Below are 19,818 nucleotides of genomic sequence, written 5' to 3' on the forward strand. Positions count from 1 at the left end.
CCATTAAAGCTGTGTTGTTTCTTAGCACCAGCTTTTTCCACATTAATTCCTTTAGGCATTTGTCAGGCCGATTTGACCTCGGGTGTTGGTCATATTCAATGCAGCTAAGCCGCCTATTCTCATCTCCCTCATTATGCCCTTGTTTTAATTTATGATCCGTAATTTCAGGGAGAAAAATTCCCTGTCACATCTTCCCACCAAGCCTCGTGTGAGAGCTAAGAATTGGACTCCCTTCCTTATATACTTTCCTTGGTCAAAAACCTTCTTTCCCCCAGAACTAAAAGGAATGGGTACTTCTATTTCTGCCATAGGTGTATATACATTGCATGATTTGCACTTAACAATTTCTTCTTTAACCACTCGTTTAATGGAACCTGTCCTCCCTAGTTCCATCCATGTCCTGACTCCAATTGCCGTTAATAGGCCGAGGAGTGTCAATATCAGAAAGATTACAACGGCCTTACTGATTATCCCTATTTTTGATTTTTCATCCCATCTCCGCCTCCATTCCTTTCTTTTCCTATTCTTTTCGGCTATGGCGTAAGGTTTAAGTCTGTTTTCTTTGATATCCTTGATATAATCTCTTTCCCATAATACCTTTCTAGCCTCCTTATCATAATGTCTTTTATTCCAAATTAGGTGGAGCCGTTCCATTCTTCCGATGGGCTAACCTTTTTCTCTGTAATGAGAATAGCACCACAATTATTTCCTTATATTATTCACATCTTTCCATTTCTATTTTTATCTCTCTATATTTTTTTTTTTTTTTTTTGACGCTATTCATTATCAGATTCGTTTTCCTGTGGTCTTTTTACATCTCTATCTTCACTAAAGACAAGCTTTCTCCTCGATCCTTCCTTTTCCTTATTATTATGTGCATTCACAGGAGCATCCACCCAAGTCTCCCTTGGTTCAATTTCTGCTCCCGTGAGGTCATCATCCTCTGTTTGATTTCTCCTTTTTGTCCATTCCGTTAGCCACCTAAGCCTCTTTTTCTTATCTTTTGGAGCCACCCGCATTAATTTTGATGTCCTGATTATTCCACCGCAGACCCATGCTTTAGCAGCTACAGCAATGATCTGACTCATGTTAGATTTATTTTCTATGCATCTTTGAGTGAGAACCTCCATAATTAAATAAAGATCCTCATATCTCTCTTCTGTTTTTCTCTTATCTTTTCTTTTTCCTGTCACTTCAGACCCCACTAAGATACTTAATTTACATTTTATCACTTGAACCCTCATTGGGTCCCCAGCCGGATTCACACTCCCCGTTGTAATCCAATCTTTCTGTGATGCACTTAGCGTTTGAGGCGTCCATTCCTCAATTTTTCCTCCCTCCTTTTCCTCCTGCAGGGCTATAATCATTTCTCCTAGCTTTTCACCTATGTTTGTGAGTTCTACTTTATCTTTAGCAAACCTCCGTTTAGTTTTAGAAATTCGGCAGGCCCCAGCCAACTCCAGTCCTACCAATTTTCCTTCCGGCTGACAGTCATATCCTAACCTCCTGTCCTGTCTTCTACCCATCCATCTGAGACAGAAAACTCCTTCCATACACAGACAACACTTCCCCGGCTGATACTCTCTCTCCATGGGAAGAGAGCCAGGAGAATGTCCTGGGAACAGTACACGTACCATCATCATCTCACCCCAAAGAGCAGAGCATAACCAATCCCATGGTCAATTGGGCTCGGTCCGGTAAGACCTGGTAAAACTCATCAACCTCCGAAGTGTGATACGGAACCTCCCAAGTGGGGAGAACCGCTTCTTCCACCACAGTTTTTGAAGTCATAACTTCGGAGGCCCTGTTGGAATTGTGTCCCAGCCTATCAATCTCTATTACATCTTTATTCCTTAAACCGCCTTTTAATTCGGACCTGCTTGGGGTGATATTTTTCCTCCATCCGTAATGTATATTACGTTACCTTCCTGTCGGTCGATTACCCGGAATTCTTTTCCGTTTTTTATCCACCTGTCTTTTGCCTGTAACACAGGATAATTCTGGGTCAATCTGGTAACTGTTTTTGATGTTTAGGCTGGCTTAATATTTGGTTGATGTAAAATAAATTGTCATGGCTCCACCAGTCTTTCCCTATCGCGGCTATTGCTTCTTTCGCTGATCTAACAGCTCGTTCCGCAACACCGTTTGTATTGGATTGGTATGTGATCGCAAGAACGTATTCTATTTGAAGATCATACAACAGTTTCTGGAACTTTGACTCAGAGAATATTGTGGCATTATCACTTTTTATTTCTGTTATTGTCATGTTTCCCTGTAGATATGACAGCGAGCATTTTTCTGCCTCTTCTTGTGTCTCAGGCATCAGGGGAAATATCCTTGTATTTCCTCCTGCGTTATCTGCTATTACCAAGAACTTTTTATATATTATTTATTTATTTATTTATTTATTTATTTATTTATTTATTTATTTTTTTATTTTGTTTTTTATTTATTTTTTTTTTTTTTTTTTTTTAATTTTATTTTATTTTGGTACAGCCTGAACAGGCATCAAGCAAGGCGGTTCATCTACTTTTCTAACGACTCCGAGTTCCTCCAATTCCGGTATTGTTTTTGTTTTCCTAGCATCGTCCCCCTAGTAACGTATGGCTGAGTTTTTATCATACCTACGTCATTCTTGAATTTTGCCACTTCTGCTTTTCTTAGTATGCCTATTATTCTTTCTTTATCACTTAATTCAGATTTATCTATTACGTTTTGTAATACTTCTGGAATTATTATTTCTTTCATCCATCTTACTGGATTTCTCTCCAGCCAGTCTATATCTTTAAAAGCCAACAGTGCATGGGGACCTATCAAGACACCCCTGCCCCTAAATTTTCCTATTGGCATGGTGCATTCTTTCCCATTTGCTAATTCCACTAAGGCATATTTATTCATGGGTTCTGTCCAAGGCTCTAATAAGATGGACATATTTGTTCTGTGTCTGATGTAACCCCCTGGAGTTCTCGTTTATCTTTAGCCACCCTATTATATCATTTCCGATTATTTCTCACCCCGGGAGCGTTACTGTGCTTTGCTCCTTCTTGCCCGAGGAACTACCTGATAGTCCTTTATCCACTTCATCTTCCATTCTTCCTTTTCATTCATTAGATTGTCCCTCTCTGCCTTTGTCATTTTCTGAAAATTTTCGTCCGACACTCTCGGACAGGCAGGTGCTCCTTCTTTTATTCCTGAATTCCTTGGTTTCTGACCCTTCTGAGTCTCCCGTAACCTCTGTCCCTCCATTTGATTCTTTCGCGGAAAATACCCTGGTATCTCAGGCCTGATCTGATTTGGGTTTCCTTTTCTTCGACCTCCCGCTGTTGAATTTAGCCTCGGAGAGTTTTCTTCCCTGTGATTCCCTTGATATGTTTGTCGTGGTGCAAAAGAGCTCTGTCTTCTTGATGTTTGTATTATTTTTGTTACAGACCCTGTTTCATAGTCACTCACCCAGGTGACATATGCGTATTTTCGTGGCATTTCAAATTTTTCTGTGGTGCTATTTATTATTTTTATCTGGCCATTATCAGTTGTGAGTCTTAGCTCCTCTTTTTCTGGTAAATTAGTTTTTTTCTCTGTCGTCATCATTAGTTCTTTCTGTGGTGGGGGGGAATGTGGCGTTTGGACAATTTCATCATCCCCCTCCTCCGAGCTTACTTCTATCGGGTTGTTGTCTTTTTCTCTGGGGGGGTGAAGGCTTCCTGAGCTTCTATAAGCATTAATTGTCTCCTCTCGCTTTTTCGCTTCTTCTTCCTGCTTTTTTACAATCTGGTCATAATGTCTCAATTTTTTCTCCACATAGCTCAACTCTTGTCTGTACTGATCGACTTGTTCCTGGAAAGATTGTTTTTGCAATTCTAAAGCTGATCTGTTTGCTATTTCTCCTTCCTTTATTTGGATGTTCTTTTTTATTTCTAATATTTGCAACTCCCTGAGATGTCGTTCCTGATTCCCTTTTTCTTTTTTTCCGCCTTTCCTTTTCAGCATTCCTATGCTCTTCCTCAGCCGTTTCACATCTTAATTTTAATTCCTTTAATTCAAACTCAAGGAGAGCGTCTCTTTCTCTGCTCTCATTATTGCTCGGCCCTGTCACATCTCTATACTGATGATAGGCTTCTGCAGCTCTCCTCTCTAACCACATCTGTTGTGCATTATCCTCCCTGAAAGGCACAAGCCCTTCATCATCCTCCTCTTCACTCCCGGAGCTGCCTCCCTCATCCTCAGTAGTTACTAAGTATTTACTACTTAGACCTCCGTCTCCCTCTTCTATTAGTGCATCTATTATGCCCTCGTCTGTGAAATAAGGGGCTGAGGGAGTAAGAGGCATTATTTGTGTAATTATTGTACTGTACGGCGATGCTCCCGCTTGTGGTTCTTCATATGGAGGTGGCTTTGCTGTTTTTATTTGACCCTTGCCTCCGTCTCTTCCTATTGTATCAGACCTTGCGCCCCTCTCTGCTGATTTTGACCTTGGCCGCGTCTTTGACAACACCTTTAATCCTTCTATTTTGTAGCCGAGGTCTTCCTCAGGTATTTTTGCTATTTTTGTATGATGCAGAGACAGGAGGGTGTTTGCTTCTTGAAATTTTTCTCTGGTTTGTAGGACCCATATAATCCGACGTCCTGCACCTTTGCTCAACCAATTCCTCATAGCTTCATATATCATTTTCCTGGCCATATTGTCGGGATATCCGAACAATCCATCTCCCCACGTAGTAGTCACTACTGTTTTTGTTTCTACCGCTTCGAAGACAGCTTCCAATGTTTCTCCTAATTCGTCCCAACTTAATTTTGGATCTTTATCATAAAAACGAGAGTAATACCCATTAACTATCGCTATTACCCCATCATTTTTAATTTCCTCTTTTTCTATCCTTACTTCGTTTGCCGTTTTTCTGGAATACTTTCCTGTCTTAATATCTCTCCTGTTTATATCCTTATTGACTGAGATGGGCCATCGTGTGGCTACCCATCTTGCTACTCCGCCCCCGTCTTCCCCACAGGGATTTCTCGGGTTTAAAATAGTACATTTTGGCCCTGATATTTCTGCCACCAATGTGTCTCCTAGGTTTGCTCTTACTGTTGTAATCACGTCATTGAATCTCACAGTTTCAATCTCTCTGCTAAGTACCCTAGTACCGGTGGAGCCTGTTGACAATCCTCCTGTCGAAACTCTTCGAACAGGAGAAAAAAATGGGGAGGTAACGCCCTCCGCCATTGCTTTATCTTACGTTCGTGTCAAAGTATTCCCGTAAGCGGAGACTGAGGTATCTCCTTGAGAAGAGGGCTTCAATAGCCTTTTTCTCCTCTGATTCCACGCGTGTTTGAATAGGTTTACCTCAACCTGATTCTTTTAATAAAGGAAACCTTTCTGATTTCGTGTTCAAAGTGTTAGACCTCACACTTCTAATCTCTCACTCTTTTTCTTTGCACACTCTGCTGTCCAGGGTGATCAGTCCTGTCAGAGTAACAATTACTAAAGAGCTGGAGATTTTTCCACTACTTTCGTACTGAGTTATCCTTTATTCCTCATAGGGTGAAAGTCAATCGATTCACCCTCCTCCTACCAAGCAGTATGGTAGGGAAATGAGACTCTCTCTCTACTCCTTTATTTAGGGACACTCCGCAGGTTTTCTAATTAGACTCGGTACTCATTTTATTTTTCCCGGACTAACAGGTTAACTTGGTCGTGCCTCACGTATGGGCGCCATGTCGATAGCCCGCGGGACTTTATAACGGTAGGGGATCTAAAACTGCCGTTCTTAATACAAGAATTCCCCCTCTACCTTGTCACCGAGGCTGGCTGCCTATCCTTTATTATTGTTTTCTAATAAAAGATAAGACTAATTGTACCTCCTCTTATAGGAAGTCTAAGAGTCGTCTCGCTATTTTGTGGGATTGATATTAAGACCCACCGAGTGTAGGTCAAAGCTGGAAACAATTCTTTTTTACAACAGTATGAGCTAGCCCCCCCCCTTTCCCTTCTCTGTGAGGAAAGGAGCCGAGGGGGCTTTCACTTACCAGAGGTCTAGGAGTGTATCTTTTTCAAAACCCGGGCGCTGTCTCAGGTGGATGATTGCAGGCGGTTAATTTACTCAAGAAGGCTTCTTAATAGTTAATATATTTTATTAAAGGTTTCACAAAAATTAAACAAAAAGAAAATCAAAAGTCAATCACAAGTTTCAAAGTATCAAAGTCCTGAACTGTCAGCCTGGCAAGAACGGACAGGGGCCTGCCGAACAACCAGAATGTCCGTCTCTAAAAAGCTCTCCCTCTAAAAAGCTCCCGTTCTTAACAATCAGTGAGATATATATAGCAAGAAGCGTGGCGTGATAGTGTGTCATAATTCATGCCCTGACCGCCTTAGCGAATAGGAAAAGAGAATACAAGTTCATTTTTTTTTCAATGCCTTACTGGTGTAACAGATGCTTCAAGTTCACTCAGATGTCATGGCATACAAGAGTACAAAAGGTTATGCATATATGCAGATGTCATGGTTCAACGGGAGTACAACAGTGTAAAAGGTTGCACAAGGCGTTTTAGCAAAACACAGTATCCCTTTTTTTATGAAAATAGAAGTGTTAGCACCAGATGGTCATAACTTTTCTTGTGTAACATTTTTCCTATCATTTTTTATAATAATAATAGCAGTTTTAATAGGCGTGACACATCAGGACAGGCATATAGCTGTAGTGGTTAAATAAACACTTCTTTGCATAATAATGAATGAATGATTAATACACACAACGTACAACATATATGTAATGGTTTTTTTTTCTGGAGGGAAGCTTTAGTTTATTGTAATATTATTTGTGGTATTATTGATTATTTTTTGTGTTTACTTTGTACAGGAGGAATAGTTCATTCAACTGTAAGTTTTAAGAATTAAAAACCATTTACAGGAAGAGAGAGAGTGATTTTAGTCTTAGATTATCACAAAGGTCAGAGGTCATGATAACCACAAAGAACACAAACATCTTTTAGAAAGAAAAACACAGTAAAAAGGTTTTTCTAATAGATTATAAACAGTTCTTAGAATGTTCTGTAAGAAGATGATTTGACGATTAGAAGAAGAAGAATTCTCTTCAGAATCCACCAACATGTAGGAAAAGCTTGTCCATCAGGAAGAACAGTTTCACTGTGTTGACCAGCGTTCCTGGTTTACTCCTTCAAAGTAACTAAATACTCTTGTTCTGTTGAGCAGCTACACTCACCTACTTCATCAACTCCCAATCCTCTCAGTGAGAGGGGAATTAGCTCAAATGGTAGAGCGCTAGCTGCATAAAGGCAGGGGACAATTTTTACACTCCCTCACACAAAGGAAAAGATGCAAAAAGCAATAGTGAAATATCATAGACAGTGTCACCTGTACCTCTATATAGATATTTCTGGTGTATTTTAACTGAGTCACTAGACGTGCTCCTTGTTGTGAGCTGGACTTGAACCAACAAACTGCTGGCCAACACAAAGATTATTATACCTGTGTAAGTGAGAGGTGTCCACATCCTCCAACTGTGTTTTTCTCACTGTAACATATCAGGAAAATGTGTTTTTAATTTTCTATTATCAACTACATTATAATTGTTATATATTTGTTTAAGATGTGCTCTTGTATTAATATGTACTTTACGATTAAAAAATTAATGTTGTCTACCATACCAATATCTTTATTTGCTTTGGTTTGGCCTTTTGAAATGTCCAGTTTGCCGACAGTAAAAAAAAAATAATAATAATAATAACAGAAGATATTAATGTAATCACTTTTTGAAAATAAAAAAACAATAATATTCATTGAATTATGTCAAAGTGTAATAAATACAGCTTTTTAAAAAGGAAAATAATTTACTATAATGTGCATTATACTGTTGTCTTGTTTGTACTCACCTTCAAAAATTAAGAATTAAAAAACTAAACTTAGATTTTATCTAAGCAAATGATAAAACATCTATTTAAGAATGACATGTTTTATTGTGTAAAGTTCTGTCATGTGTTAAAGGTCTCAGACTGAAGACAAATAAACTAATGAAGTTCCTGTGTAAACAGGAGAAAACATGAGGAAGACGACAGTACGTCTGTTCAGAGCAGCTTCACTCAGCATATTCTCTTTTATTCAACAATATTTAAAATGAATTCATTTTTACTGACTGTCTTTTCTCTGTATAACATCATTTTCAGTCACACAATAGACATATGTACACAAATCACCATTACCATATTTCTAAGTGTGAACAGTGTAAAACTGCATAGATGAACTTTCTTTCAGCCATTAAACAGAATTAAATTCTTTCAGCCCTTAATTACTTTACCTTTAGTTCAAATATACCTCAGGTAAACCATTAAAATAATATCAAAAATAAACATTTATCTGTGTTTCCTTGTTAAAACAACTACAAGCTTTTATATACTTTTATCATTCAACATGTTTAACAATGACTATAACCTAATAATATAAACATTTACATTTTTACCAGAAACACAATATTTATTACTGAGTGAAATGTACTGGATCAATAACTTAAACCAGACTCTTATTTTGTAGTAACCACAAACACATTATGATCAGCAATGCCATCTTGGCCTGCACGTAACACAGATTAAAAGTACCTGCTTCTTAACAAAAACATTATTTAACTACCTTTCATTTATGTTTTAGCTTGTCTTTTAGTGTTAAACCACATTCTTACACATGTTGACATGTTTTCAAGCTTCACAAACCTGTGTAAACAGGAGAAAAGATGAGGAATACGACAGTGTGTCTGTTCAGTACAGCATGACTCAGCAAACTGAGGAAACAACGAGTTCACTAACAAAGAGAGTTCATGAATGAAACACTGCACCACACTGCCTCCTACTGGTAAAACTGAGATATGCAGTTTGTTTTAAATTGAAGCTTTGTGTCCTTTAACACAGTCATTAACCAACTGAAATGACTCATATTACAGAGTTAAATAACTCTTAAAATAAAACATTAGCCAAATACAAACATAAAATAAAAAACACGCATTGTTTTCCCTCTTTCTCACTGTACTGTGTACTGGCCCATCTCCCATGTGTGTAAATATCTCCTATTATTTATTACCCCGTTTATTTATCTGCTGCTGCTAAAACACTGCAAATTTCCCCTGCAGATGTTTGGAGTTTCCACATCTGTATCCTCAGCTAAAAGTTGCACTTGTTTTATCTTGTGAGACGTGAAAGAATTTGAAGATGCAAGATACTGTGTTGTTGTTATTTCTTGATGTTAATATATTTTATTTTAAACTGTTTTTAAGTTTCCATTTACATGATCAATATAAATGAACTCAAATTAAATCAAACATTATTCTATATCACTTTAATTGTATATAATTTATTACACTGCATTGTCTTCATTAAGAAGGTAAATAACTTCTATTTTTAAAAGAAAAATGAATTAATATATATTTTGTACAGTCACTGTGTTTTATGGCACTTAACGTATTTGTATATTATGTACATTATATTAAGAATTGTATTCTTTTTTATTTATTTGGGAAAACTGTAATAAAAAACGTATAACCACTGGGGAGGGCAATTTACATGTACTGCAGTATTGTTGGTGGTCTGCAGCTAGAATCTGAGGTGGGTAGTGACCCCCCTTTAGGGGTGACTTTGATCCGGCTGTGTTCCAGGATGGAGAACAGGACAACCTCTCTCCAGAGGACCAAGGTGACCCTGGTCCCATCCTATAAAGAGGATGATAGCAGTGGTAAACATCTATTGGTCAGCTGATGATATGTTTTACATTGTAAATGTACATTAAACAATAGTTTGTTCCAAACAAGTCATTTGATTGGACGAAAGACATTCCATGAGTGCTGATATAGAATAACAATAGCACTGAGACTTTTTACACACGTTATCACTCCTCTGTTCAGGCTTTCTAATAACATTAGTCAACTGTATCAGTGTTAGAAAATGTTTATCTGTTGCCTAGCAACAGCCTCGTCTCCCTTCCAGATGTGGACCTATTTGTTTTGGAGGAGCCAAATAAATGATGAAATACATAAATACATAATTTGTTGTCACTTAATACTGTTAACTAATAAAATGCACTTGTAGAACTGTTGTATAAAAGTAATATCACACTGTAAATCATGCTGTTGTGCTGAATATCAGCACTGGTGTGATTTCAGCACAACAGCACGGCCTCTTGTGTAAAATTGTTTAAGTGATAAATAGACAAATATAAATAAGGACAACTGTACTTTGACTCTTACCAGTGAGAGAACAGGACACATGCTGGGTGGTGGTGTGTATTAAGTGTGTTTTTTAACCTAAAGGGTGAAAGTTCTGTGATGTGGTCGTACGTACGTGCTGTGAATTCTTTGTTAATGCCATGCTTTTGTGTAAGTGTCTAATCTATCAGAGTGTTGTACTGATGTAGGTATAATAAATACTATCTACAGTCATTAGGACCTCCTACAAAGTCCAGCAGAAGAGCTGACCTACTCCAGGGTCAGCCTTCTATGACACACAGTCCTGCCGTGCCCCTCCCTCATCCTGATGGGATCCACCAAACAAAGAACATAGGGAGATGTTAGTGTCATGTAGAGTCCTACTTTCAGACTGTGGTGAGTGTGTGAGGATCAGTGTACTGTGAGACCCTCTACTGTCATGTTTACCATCACCACAGTGAGCACACCTGTTTGGCTCTGCACTGGAGCAATGTGGACGTCAGGAGAGGGGGGTCCAGCAGCAGGCTGTCCTCATTCTCTAGTGCTGTTGACACATGGCCCATTCCCCATTAAAGTGTGGCCCTTCATATAGAAGGTATTCTCTGCAGTTATCTGCTGGTAACTGCAGATATTATGTATAGATTATTTTAAATGTGCAAAATAGATAAATAAAAATTGATTAATTACATTTTATAAAATATGTTTAGTAATTATTTTAAAAATGGCAGTGGGCTGACAAAGTATGAATTTTTTATTTTATTATTATTACATGTTTAATTTATTTTAGAACTTACATTTATTATTTTTAAATATCTGTATTTTTTATTTTATTTTCATTATTACTAGACATTTCAGGCGACACCAATTCATTTCCAGGTGACCCCAATGTTGAAAAACCCCTAATGTAACCACCAAAGAGGAGCAGTGGGCTGCTAAGGTGTAAAATTGTTGTTGTTTTTTGTCTTTTTATTGTGGCCACCCTGAGGCCACCCTGAGGCACATCTGTGCAATAATCATTCTGTCTAATCAGCATGTTGATATGACACACCTGTGAGGTGGGAGGGGCTATCTCTGCTCACTAACACACATTTACACGCATTTGTAACAATATCTGAGAGAAACAGATCTTTAATGTTTATAGAAAATGTTTTAGATCTTTGAGTTCAGCTCATGAAAAATGGGAGCAAAAACAAAAGTGTTTATATTGTTGTTCAGTGTGTGTGTATATATATATATATATATATATATAAGTATTGTTCAGTGTCAATGAAAAAAATTGGAATAGCATTTTGTTATTTCATTATTTAATGGTTATTTATAAGAAATGACAATATACTGAAGTTAAAGTAAAAACATGTTAATAAATATATGATTGTTTTTAACCCCAGCTGAACTGATAACCTTATTAACCATTTATTAATAGTTTTAATCCATCAACATGAATAGTTTTTACCCATTCTTGGGTAAACATTTTGACCCAGCATGGTGTGTATGTGGGGGGCAGTGGCTGCCTCTCACCTTAGAATCTTGGAGACGTCTGGGGGGCTGCTCGGCCCTGGCGGGGGGGGGTCTGGGGCTCTTTCTGCTAGCCTGGCTGCATCTTCAGGCCTGGGGCAGTGCTTGGGTTTACAGTAACAGTTCCTGCACAAACATTGGTCTACAATGCACTGGCCTTGGACTGTGGGATAAAACTGGTACTGGGCTTAACTTTAGACATGTTGATCCTAAATACCTGTTTTAGGTGTTACCACTCACTCCTTCTCTCTGTACACAGCCACCACTTTTATAGCTAAGCTCCACACTGGTCACCAGACTGGTTTGATTACAATACGCACAATATACACAACTATAGCATCACATCTCACTCTCACTTTACAATAATCAGCTCTTCTCCACCCTTTCCATTTTCTACCTTGACTCCCTCTTCCCTGTTCCCTTCCCCCCATCTAAGTGTAACACTGCCCTTTCTTTTGATATCATCCTTTATAAAGCATGTCTTACCTTTCCTTATAGGGAGGGCTGGTGATGGTCACATTATACAATAAAATAAATTATTTTATTTGATTACACTAACAAAACATGCATTGCTGTCTATGAAATATTGCATTTCTTGTAATGTTGACCTTTAACAGCATGTGCAGACAAAGAGAGAAACAAATAGTAATGTTATGTCAAATCTGGAAGTTTTGTTTTTTTTCACAAAATGTGAATGTCAATAGAAAAACATTTTAGTCATAAGTATTTAAATTAAAAACAATATTTGATGAGCCAACACATCACTATCTATCTTTTATCAGTATCTTGTTTTTGTGCAATGCTTTACTGTAATAATATTAATAATTTGTATTTGAAACCTGTTACTAAAATATTTAAATCGGCTTTTATTTACTTGTTTGTGTAATTTTATATGTGAAACACTTTTATCAAAATTAAATAAAATGTCTAAAAAAATTAATTTTACTCATGTTTTCTATTTATGTAAAGTGTCTTTGTGGATATTGTATAGACCATTATGTAAGTGTTAGAAATTATTCTGATAATAATAATATAACAATAATGTAAATATCAATTGCTTGATATATAAAACACCATATAAGGGGGGCCAAAAGATAACCTGTCCTAGAGCAGCAAAGAGGCTAGTGTTGTCATTGTGTTAGTGGCTAGTGGTATTATAACATGTAAAATAAATATATTTACTGTCCTCAAAATAGATGTAAATGTTTTAGCAAAAGTGTGAAATGGTAGAAGTTCTAACATCCATTGTTCCTCACACCAGCCTCACAGTAGATAGTCAGTCACCAGATTATCTGGATACTATTTGGACTGTAACACTGTTAAGATCACCTCCACCATAAAACAATGAACTTTAAACGTGAGCAGCTTTATACGAGCTAAAACATCCACAGACTGAATGAAAACAGGAGCAGAAAACTGCTGAAATAAATCCTAAACAGTCCTATTGTGTGAGGAGACCTGGTCCAGGACCTGTGGAGGAAAACCACTGCACCAGTGGACTTCAGTTCTCCCTCTAATTTACTGTAAATATCCAAATATCTCACATTTATTTGGTTTTTCTGTATTTATGTTTTGGTTTTAAGTCAGTAAAACAAAATAACCACTGTTTATTTGTTATTTTGATTAAGTTTTAAAATGTAATAACCACAAAACGAAGGGTACACAGATAATAACTGTCTTTAGCCTGTTTTTATGAATATTCATAAACTACTATCTAACTGCTCCCTGGGTGTCTGTAGTTAGCAGCCCACTGCTACCCCTCTGGAATAATGGGTCAAAACACAGAGAATGAGTGAGTGATCAATAAAGTTACATTATTTTATTTATTATTGATCAGTTGATTATCCAGATGTGTGGCTGGTCCTGAGCTCTACGTCTGGTGTCAGCAGTGAAAGTGTGGAGATGTTATCTCTGTGTGGCTACCGTTAGCTGGAGGTTAGCTGTGGGCTACATGGTGCTGTGGTGTGATGGACGTCTGATGGTGGCTCAGAGTGGGAGTTGTTGTGGTAGAATGTTCTCCTGTGCATCAGGACTTAAGGCCTGTCTGAGGGAATGGGTGAGGAAGCTCCATGACTTATTTACCTGTGATGTACCATGGTGATAATTGATAGACAGAAATACATCATTCCATTATGTTACATGTACCGTAATATGCAATATTACCTTAAGTTGTTTAGATTTAAACTGACTTGTAGAATACTTGTACTCTATTTTCTTCATCAGCACTTTAAACACATTTTATTTTCATTGATTATTGTAGTTTTAAATTATGACTGTATTTTAAATCCTCTTTTTGTGTATTTCTATAAACATAACTTTGTTTGACTGGTGCTCAGGGTGTATGGAGGACCAAACCTGCCTAACGTATAAATAAATAAATGTATTAATAAATATTGGAATAAATAATTAAAGTAATGAATATATAAATAAAGAGATGATTAAATGCATAAATAAATTAATAAAAACTGGTAAATAAATCTGATATAAACAAATAAATGTCTTAAATTGATTTATACATTTATTCATTTATTCATGTATTTATTTCTACTTTTATTTATTTCAACATTTATTTATTTATACATGTATTTATTTATACATAATTTTTTCAACATGTATTTATTTCCACATTTATTTAATTCCACATTTCTGTGTCCGTATGCTAATGAGGTAGGAGGGACTAACCTCAGTCTCATTCAGGATTGGTCAACTGAGCGATCCAATCAGATCCACTTCCTGTTGCAGCAGATGGGCGTGGCTTAGATGAAGAAGTGAAGATGGCTGATTTCAGAGTTTTAGTGAATGATTTACGAGCTTTAGCTGATGAAGTTGAAAACAATTCACCAAATGACGACCTTCACTTTTATCTGGATAGTTTTATTAACAGCTTAGCTCAGCTAAACTCTGATATGGATTTAGAAGTTGACCCAGCAGTGTTTGATGGTCTGGATCTTCTCAGAGACTGAAGAAACAACCTTCAGATGCCCCTCCTACTTTTTACCCCCATATGATTGAGGCTCACCTCCATTCAGAGAACACTGCTCTGGACATCACAGAGATGTTCAGTGTGAGTGAGAGAACAATTAGTGTGAGGATGGTACATTATGAGATAAGGTCATTTTAACCTACTTCTGTCAACATCTGTTTTGTAACTCTTGCTTGTTTGAAAGTAGCAACAGTAGAACTATATTTGTGTGTAAATATTACTCATGTTAATGTGTATTAATAGTAGGCTAGGCTAACGTTGCATTGCTATTCCATTTCAATACTTATATTATGAAGCTATAGACTGGTCATATTATATGGCATATGTTCAGGTTCTAATGTCATGTAGACTACACAACAATTAGGCTACATTAAAACAATCTGGTCTGTTTTAACAGCACATCAGCCCTTGTCCTTAATATCAGCTAATGTATAAAGTCATCTAGTATTGTTTTGTCCTTGTTATCTCTAGCATCTGTCCAGGTTAGCAGTAGTTTTAATTTAGAGTTCAGTAAAACTTACTTTGTCAAAACAAGCACAGTTGTAGCTATAGTGTGCTAATATATGTACATGTTTGATCATTAAAAATAGGCTACATTATTATTAGTCTATGAGTTTTTATTACATACAATGGTTAGATCATTTCACAGACAGTTTTCATTTCATGTCTATTGTGACCTTTCTCATTGTTTTGGATAAACAGAGTCCATGATTTATTCACTACATTGTAAGACAATGATTTGGATGAAAGTATAACCTACATTCTGCAGCTCCATCACAACTGTGGATACAAAATGATGGTTGGACACCTGAATACACAAGGCATACACATACAAAGTAAGTATTATTAGTATTTAACCTAAATTGTTCTGGGATTATTCATCAATAAATTGGTATTTGTCCTACTTGCTGATTTATTAAGATGTCAAAAAGAAGCTTCTTTACTGACAGTCATTCTAGATTTTTGGCTATTTGTGAATTTTCTTCCAGGTTTGGTAATGATTAACAGTTTAGATATTCTTTATCTGTGTTTATTGTATACATATTCATACCTTGTCCTTTCTGACTCATACACTAACATTTACAACACATGAAAGCAGGTTTATGGTCCTTGATTAATATCTGGTCAGTATGGGGTTTGAACCCATGACCTTGGCGTTATTAGCACCACGCTCTGACCAGCTGAGCTAACTGGCCTATGAAGCTGCAAAAATGTGTAAAAATATGGTTGAGTTAAAACAATTACGGTTCTAAACACCCAGAAAGTTGGCAGGTGAAAATTCAGCAGTACTCATCCCTCAGCTTAAAGCTGCAGTATGTTTTTTTTTTTTTTTTTTTAATGTTATTTGGTCAAAAATCAATAATCATCTTTGAGCATATTGTAATCCAAAGTGTTCTGAGTAGACAGTGAATCTCTTCTCCTTCTCCAGGCTCTGAAAATGAAGTTGATCAATACAGAATGGATGTCAGCCAATCAGAGGTCTTTCTACCAATGGGACCATCCAATGAGCTGTTTTAAGCATTACTATTGGCTGCTTGAGCTGCTCGTCAAAAGTCAATGTGTGTTCTTGATCTGAGAGTAGTAAAGTCTCATGGCTTTATATTCCATTAGAAATCTCTAACGTGACTTTTGTCAAATCAAGAGGAAAAATGAAGACTGAGGTGGAGAAGCAACAGAATAAAGGCACAAACATGTTCATGAGGAACAGAGTCACAGAGGTTCCTCTGACTCTGTGTGTGTGGTGGACTTCACTTGATCTGCTTTCAGTCCGTGCACAGTCTGCCCTGAGTCAGACAGAGAGTGATAACAAACGAGATAAATAGCTTGTAAAACTAAGAGAAACATTATCTAAGTTGGAGACAGAGAACAGACACATTTCATCTGCAGTGTAGAGTGTGTCTGCTCTGATCAGCTGTGGCTCTGAGCCTCTTACTGTCCTCACAGCAGTGAGTGATACATGCTTTTATGTCTCTAAAACATCAGAAAACTCTCCAATAACACAAGATAAAGTCTCTACATTTGTTTCTAGTCTCTATGGAGAAATCTTTGCCCAGAAACTAAAAGGTTTATGTGTGACTCACTAAAAATGAACAATATTAATACTTTTGAATGATAATCTTTGTAAAATGCCTAGTCAGCTGATTGAGGCTGTGTGTGTCAGACACTTTCTGTATCCACGGACCAATCCTGAACTTTAATGCATTTTTAGTTTATTTTAATACACATTTTTCCACTTTCAAGACACTTACAACTCCTTTCCACCATATGTTGACCAATTATTGTCACTTTTATCCTTTTTCATCGTATTTCATGATTATTTTTGCCAATTTAACCACATACACCATTTGTCATGCCCATTATATGAAAGTTTAAACTAATTGTTCCAATATTGACACTTTGAAAACACTTTTTCTGTCCGTTTTTGTCCATTCTAATTTGCAACTTTGGTTTTTAAAATCCCATTTGACAACTTTTTCCACTATTTTTGGTCATTTTCAACCAATTTTTTTTATGATTAAAACAAGGATTTACATCTTTAAGATGACTATATACTATGGCCCAAATAATAGTAAACATCCTGCATAACAGTGAATATTATTCAGATAAATAAATACATGTGTTTATCACATTGAACGACGGACCTTCATTTTGCTGACTTCATGGATGGGGCCCCTAAATGCTCTCTCTCTCTCTCTCTCTCTCTCTCTCTCTCTCTCTCTCTCTCTCTCTCTCTCTCTCTCTCTCTCTCTCTCTCTCTCTCTCTCTCTCTCACACACACACACACACACACACACGGGGAGTAATGGATTACTAGTAACAGCGTTATGTAATCTGGATACAAAAATAATGTAACTATAATCTGTTACAGTACATTTAAAAACATGTAATCAGATTACCAGTATTTTTATTAAAAATGGGGATTACTTAGTGGGATTACTTCTTCAAAGCAAACAGAATATACACCGTGCAACAGATACACAGAGTGCGCACACACATTGTGACACTTCGTAGCACTTCACCATAAACGTGAAACCAATACTGCCTGCCTAGCTGTTTACCATCATGACTCAGGAGTTTTCACTGCATGAAAATTCCTGAGTCACTGTTTGCTGTGACCACACCAAATAAAACATGGAAAGGTAAATTACAAAGATGAATCCAAAGTTAACTTCTGACACAAACTCTCTACACCATAGACTGTAAACACACATCTCCACTACGCATCCTCAAGTTGCCTTCACTGACTGCCAACGCTGTAGGAATTAGGAACATCTACAACGGACACATCCAACAAACAGCAGAGCTGTTACAATATAAAGCTATTATGCTAACAGCTAACTTATATGATATTGTACAGTAACATAACAGCTGTATATGTGTTTGTTGTGTCTATCACTGCATGATGCAGAATAACTGCATTTGTTTGTCTAGGAAATAATTTTCAACAAATTGAATTAAAGTCACTTCCTGTACATTACATGAAAGACATGCTGACACAGCAAAAATAACTAATAAGTAACTATGGAGCATGTTATTACGTAAAACATCTACTTTGTGGCACTTTTTTCCTGTAATTTTTTAATTAATTTAAAACCAGAATCAGGAAAACAGAAAAACCAGAAACAGGAAAAAATAAAAACCAAATACAAAAAAAAAAAATGGGGTATTTCTGATTGGTTTTAAAATCAAAATAACAATGGTAACACATTATATCATTTTGTTTGTTTGTCTTTTTTACAAAGTGCAGTTGATTCTATATCTATAGCATAAAAAATCTATGACTGCAGGTGACAGATAGAACACATTTTTGTGGAGGTACATCTTTTAAATTAACACATGCCTCGAGATGCGTTCAAAGTCCCTGGAAAACCCAGAAATTTGTAAAATATCCCCACACAGCCTCGACACCACGTGAAAACAAAAGAGGACATGTCTAAAACCAGACGTATGGTCACCATACATGTCATCATTATTTAATAATGAATGGAAAAAATAAAAATGCAGTGTTATAGTTTGGTCACATAGGGGAAATTTATAAAGTTTTATTATTATGAATATTTGGAATTTTGGTGTTGTTTACCATATCTGCATTGATAAAGGAACCTTGGGATGAAATAATATTTAAAACATACTTTCAAATAAATATCAAAATAATGTTAATTCACTGGAACATATCTGTAACCTTTGCACACCCAGAAACACAATATATTATTACTGTAAATATAATGTCTGCTATTAAAAACTGTTTATTACAATAATTAGCATATTAGCACACACTTAGCTATAATAGAGCTTTTCATCTGTAAACCCTTCTTAGAAACCAATGATCACACAATGTGTTGCCTGTTATCTCACACTACGAGGTGACTATTGTTGGAATTGTCCCTGTATAAATAAAGTTTCATTGAATTAATATGTGACCTTTGACTAATAAACAGTGGTTGCAAATATCAAACTACTTATGTGTAACTCTATTGTAGTCCAGTCATCACATTTATAAACTATCTTAGTCATCTAGGATCTGTGCACCCTCAGAAAATCAGCTGCTCACATTATTTTGACCTGAAATCATCTGATTTTCCACCGTTTGTAATTCTTCTCCAGTCTGCATTGACTCCTCCTACCAGAGCGTCATGTTTAAGGGAAGAAGAAAATGAAAATGGATAATTTATTATTAATTTTATTTATGAGTTAAAAAATGCAGTTATCTTCTGAAAATGAAAAATTATTTCTGTTAATGGATTTTAAATTGAATTATGGTACAGATATACTTCCATAGTTTATACAGTTGACGTAGCGTTCTTATTCTCTATTACAAGTTCACAGTTGTTTTTGTTTGCAATGCCTTTGAATAAGTTGTTTTGTGCCTGACTTGGCTAGCTACGCCACAAGTTTTCCCTCAGTGTCCTTAGGTCTCACATGTTAGATGGACCTTGAACTGAGACATGTTTGAATACTTTACATTGTAGTGTTGCACAAATGTTTGATCATTTTGTTTTTGCCTTCTTCACGTGACAAATCACAGCACTTTATACAGCAGCATATTATGTGTTTTGTTCATTGCTGTTGGTTTTGCTTTAAAAAAGTCTTAAATTGTCTTAAATTTGACATAAAAAGTGTGCA

General features: G+C 36.5%; 1 long non-coding RNA gene and 1 other non-coding gene across 2 annotated transcripts; both read right to left on the bottom strand.

Annotated features, from left to right (window-relative positions):
* Positions 1-732: 732 nt before the first annotated feature.
* Positions 733-6,740, bottom strand: LOC114458718 (uncharacterized). Its single transcript, XR_003673117.1, has 2 exons — positions 6,022-6,740; positions 733-1,982 (listed from the first exon to the last, which is right to left on the bottom strand). It is a non-coding gene; the product is annotated as an uncharacterized LOC114458718 (long non-coding RNA).
* A 9,076-nt stretch (positions 6,741-15,816) lies between these two features.
* trnai-aau (transfer RNA isoleucine (anticodon AAU)) lies at positions 15,817-15,890 on the bottom strand. Its single transcript has one exon. It is a non-coding gene; the product is annotated as a tRNA-Ile (tRNA).
* Between the last annotated feature and the right edge of the window lie 3,928 nt (positions 15,891-19,818).

The sequence above is a fragment of the Gouania willdenowi genome, unplaced genomic scaffold (genome assembly GCF_900634775.1).
Source record: "Gouania willdenowi unplaced genomic scaffold, fGouWil2.1 scaffold_170_arrow_ctg1, whole genome shotgun sequence".
NCBI lineage: Eukaryota > Metazoa > Chordata > Actinopteri > Blenniiformes > Gobiesocidae > Gouania > Gouania willdenowi.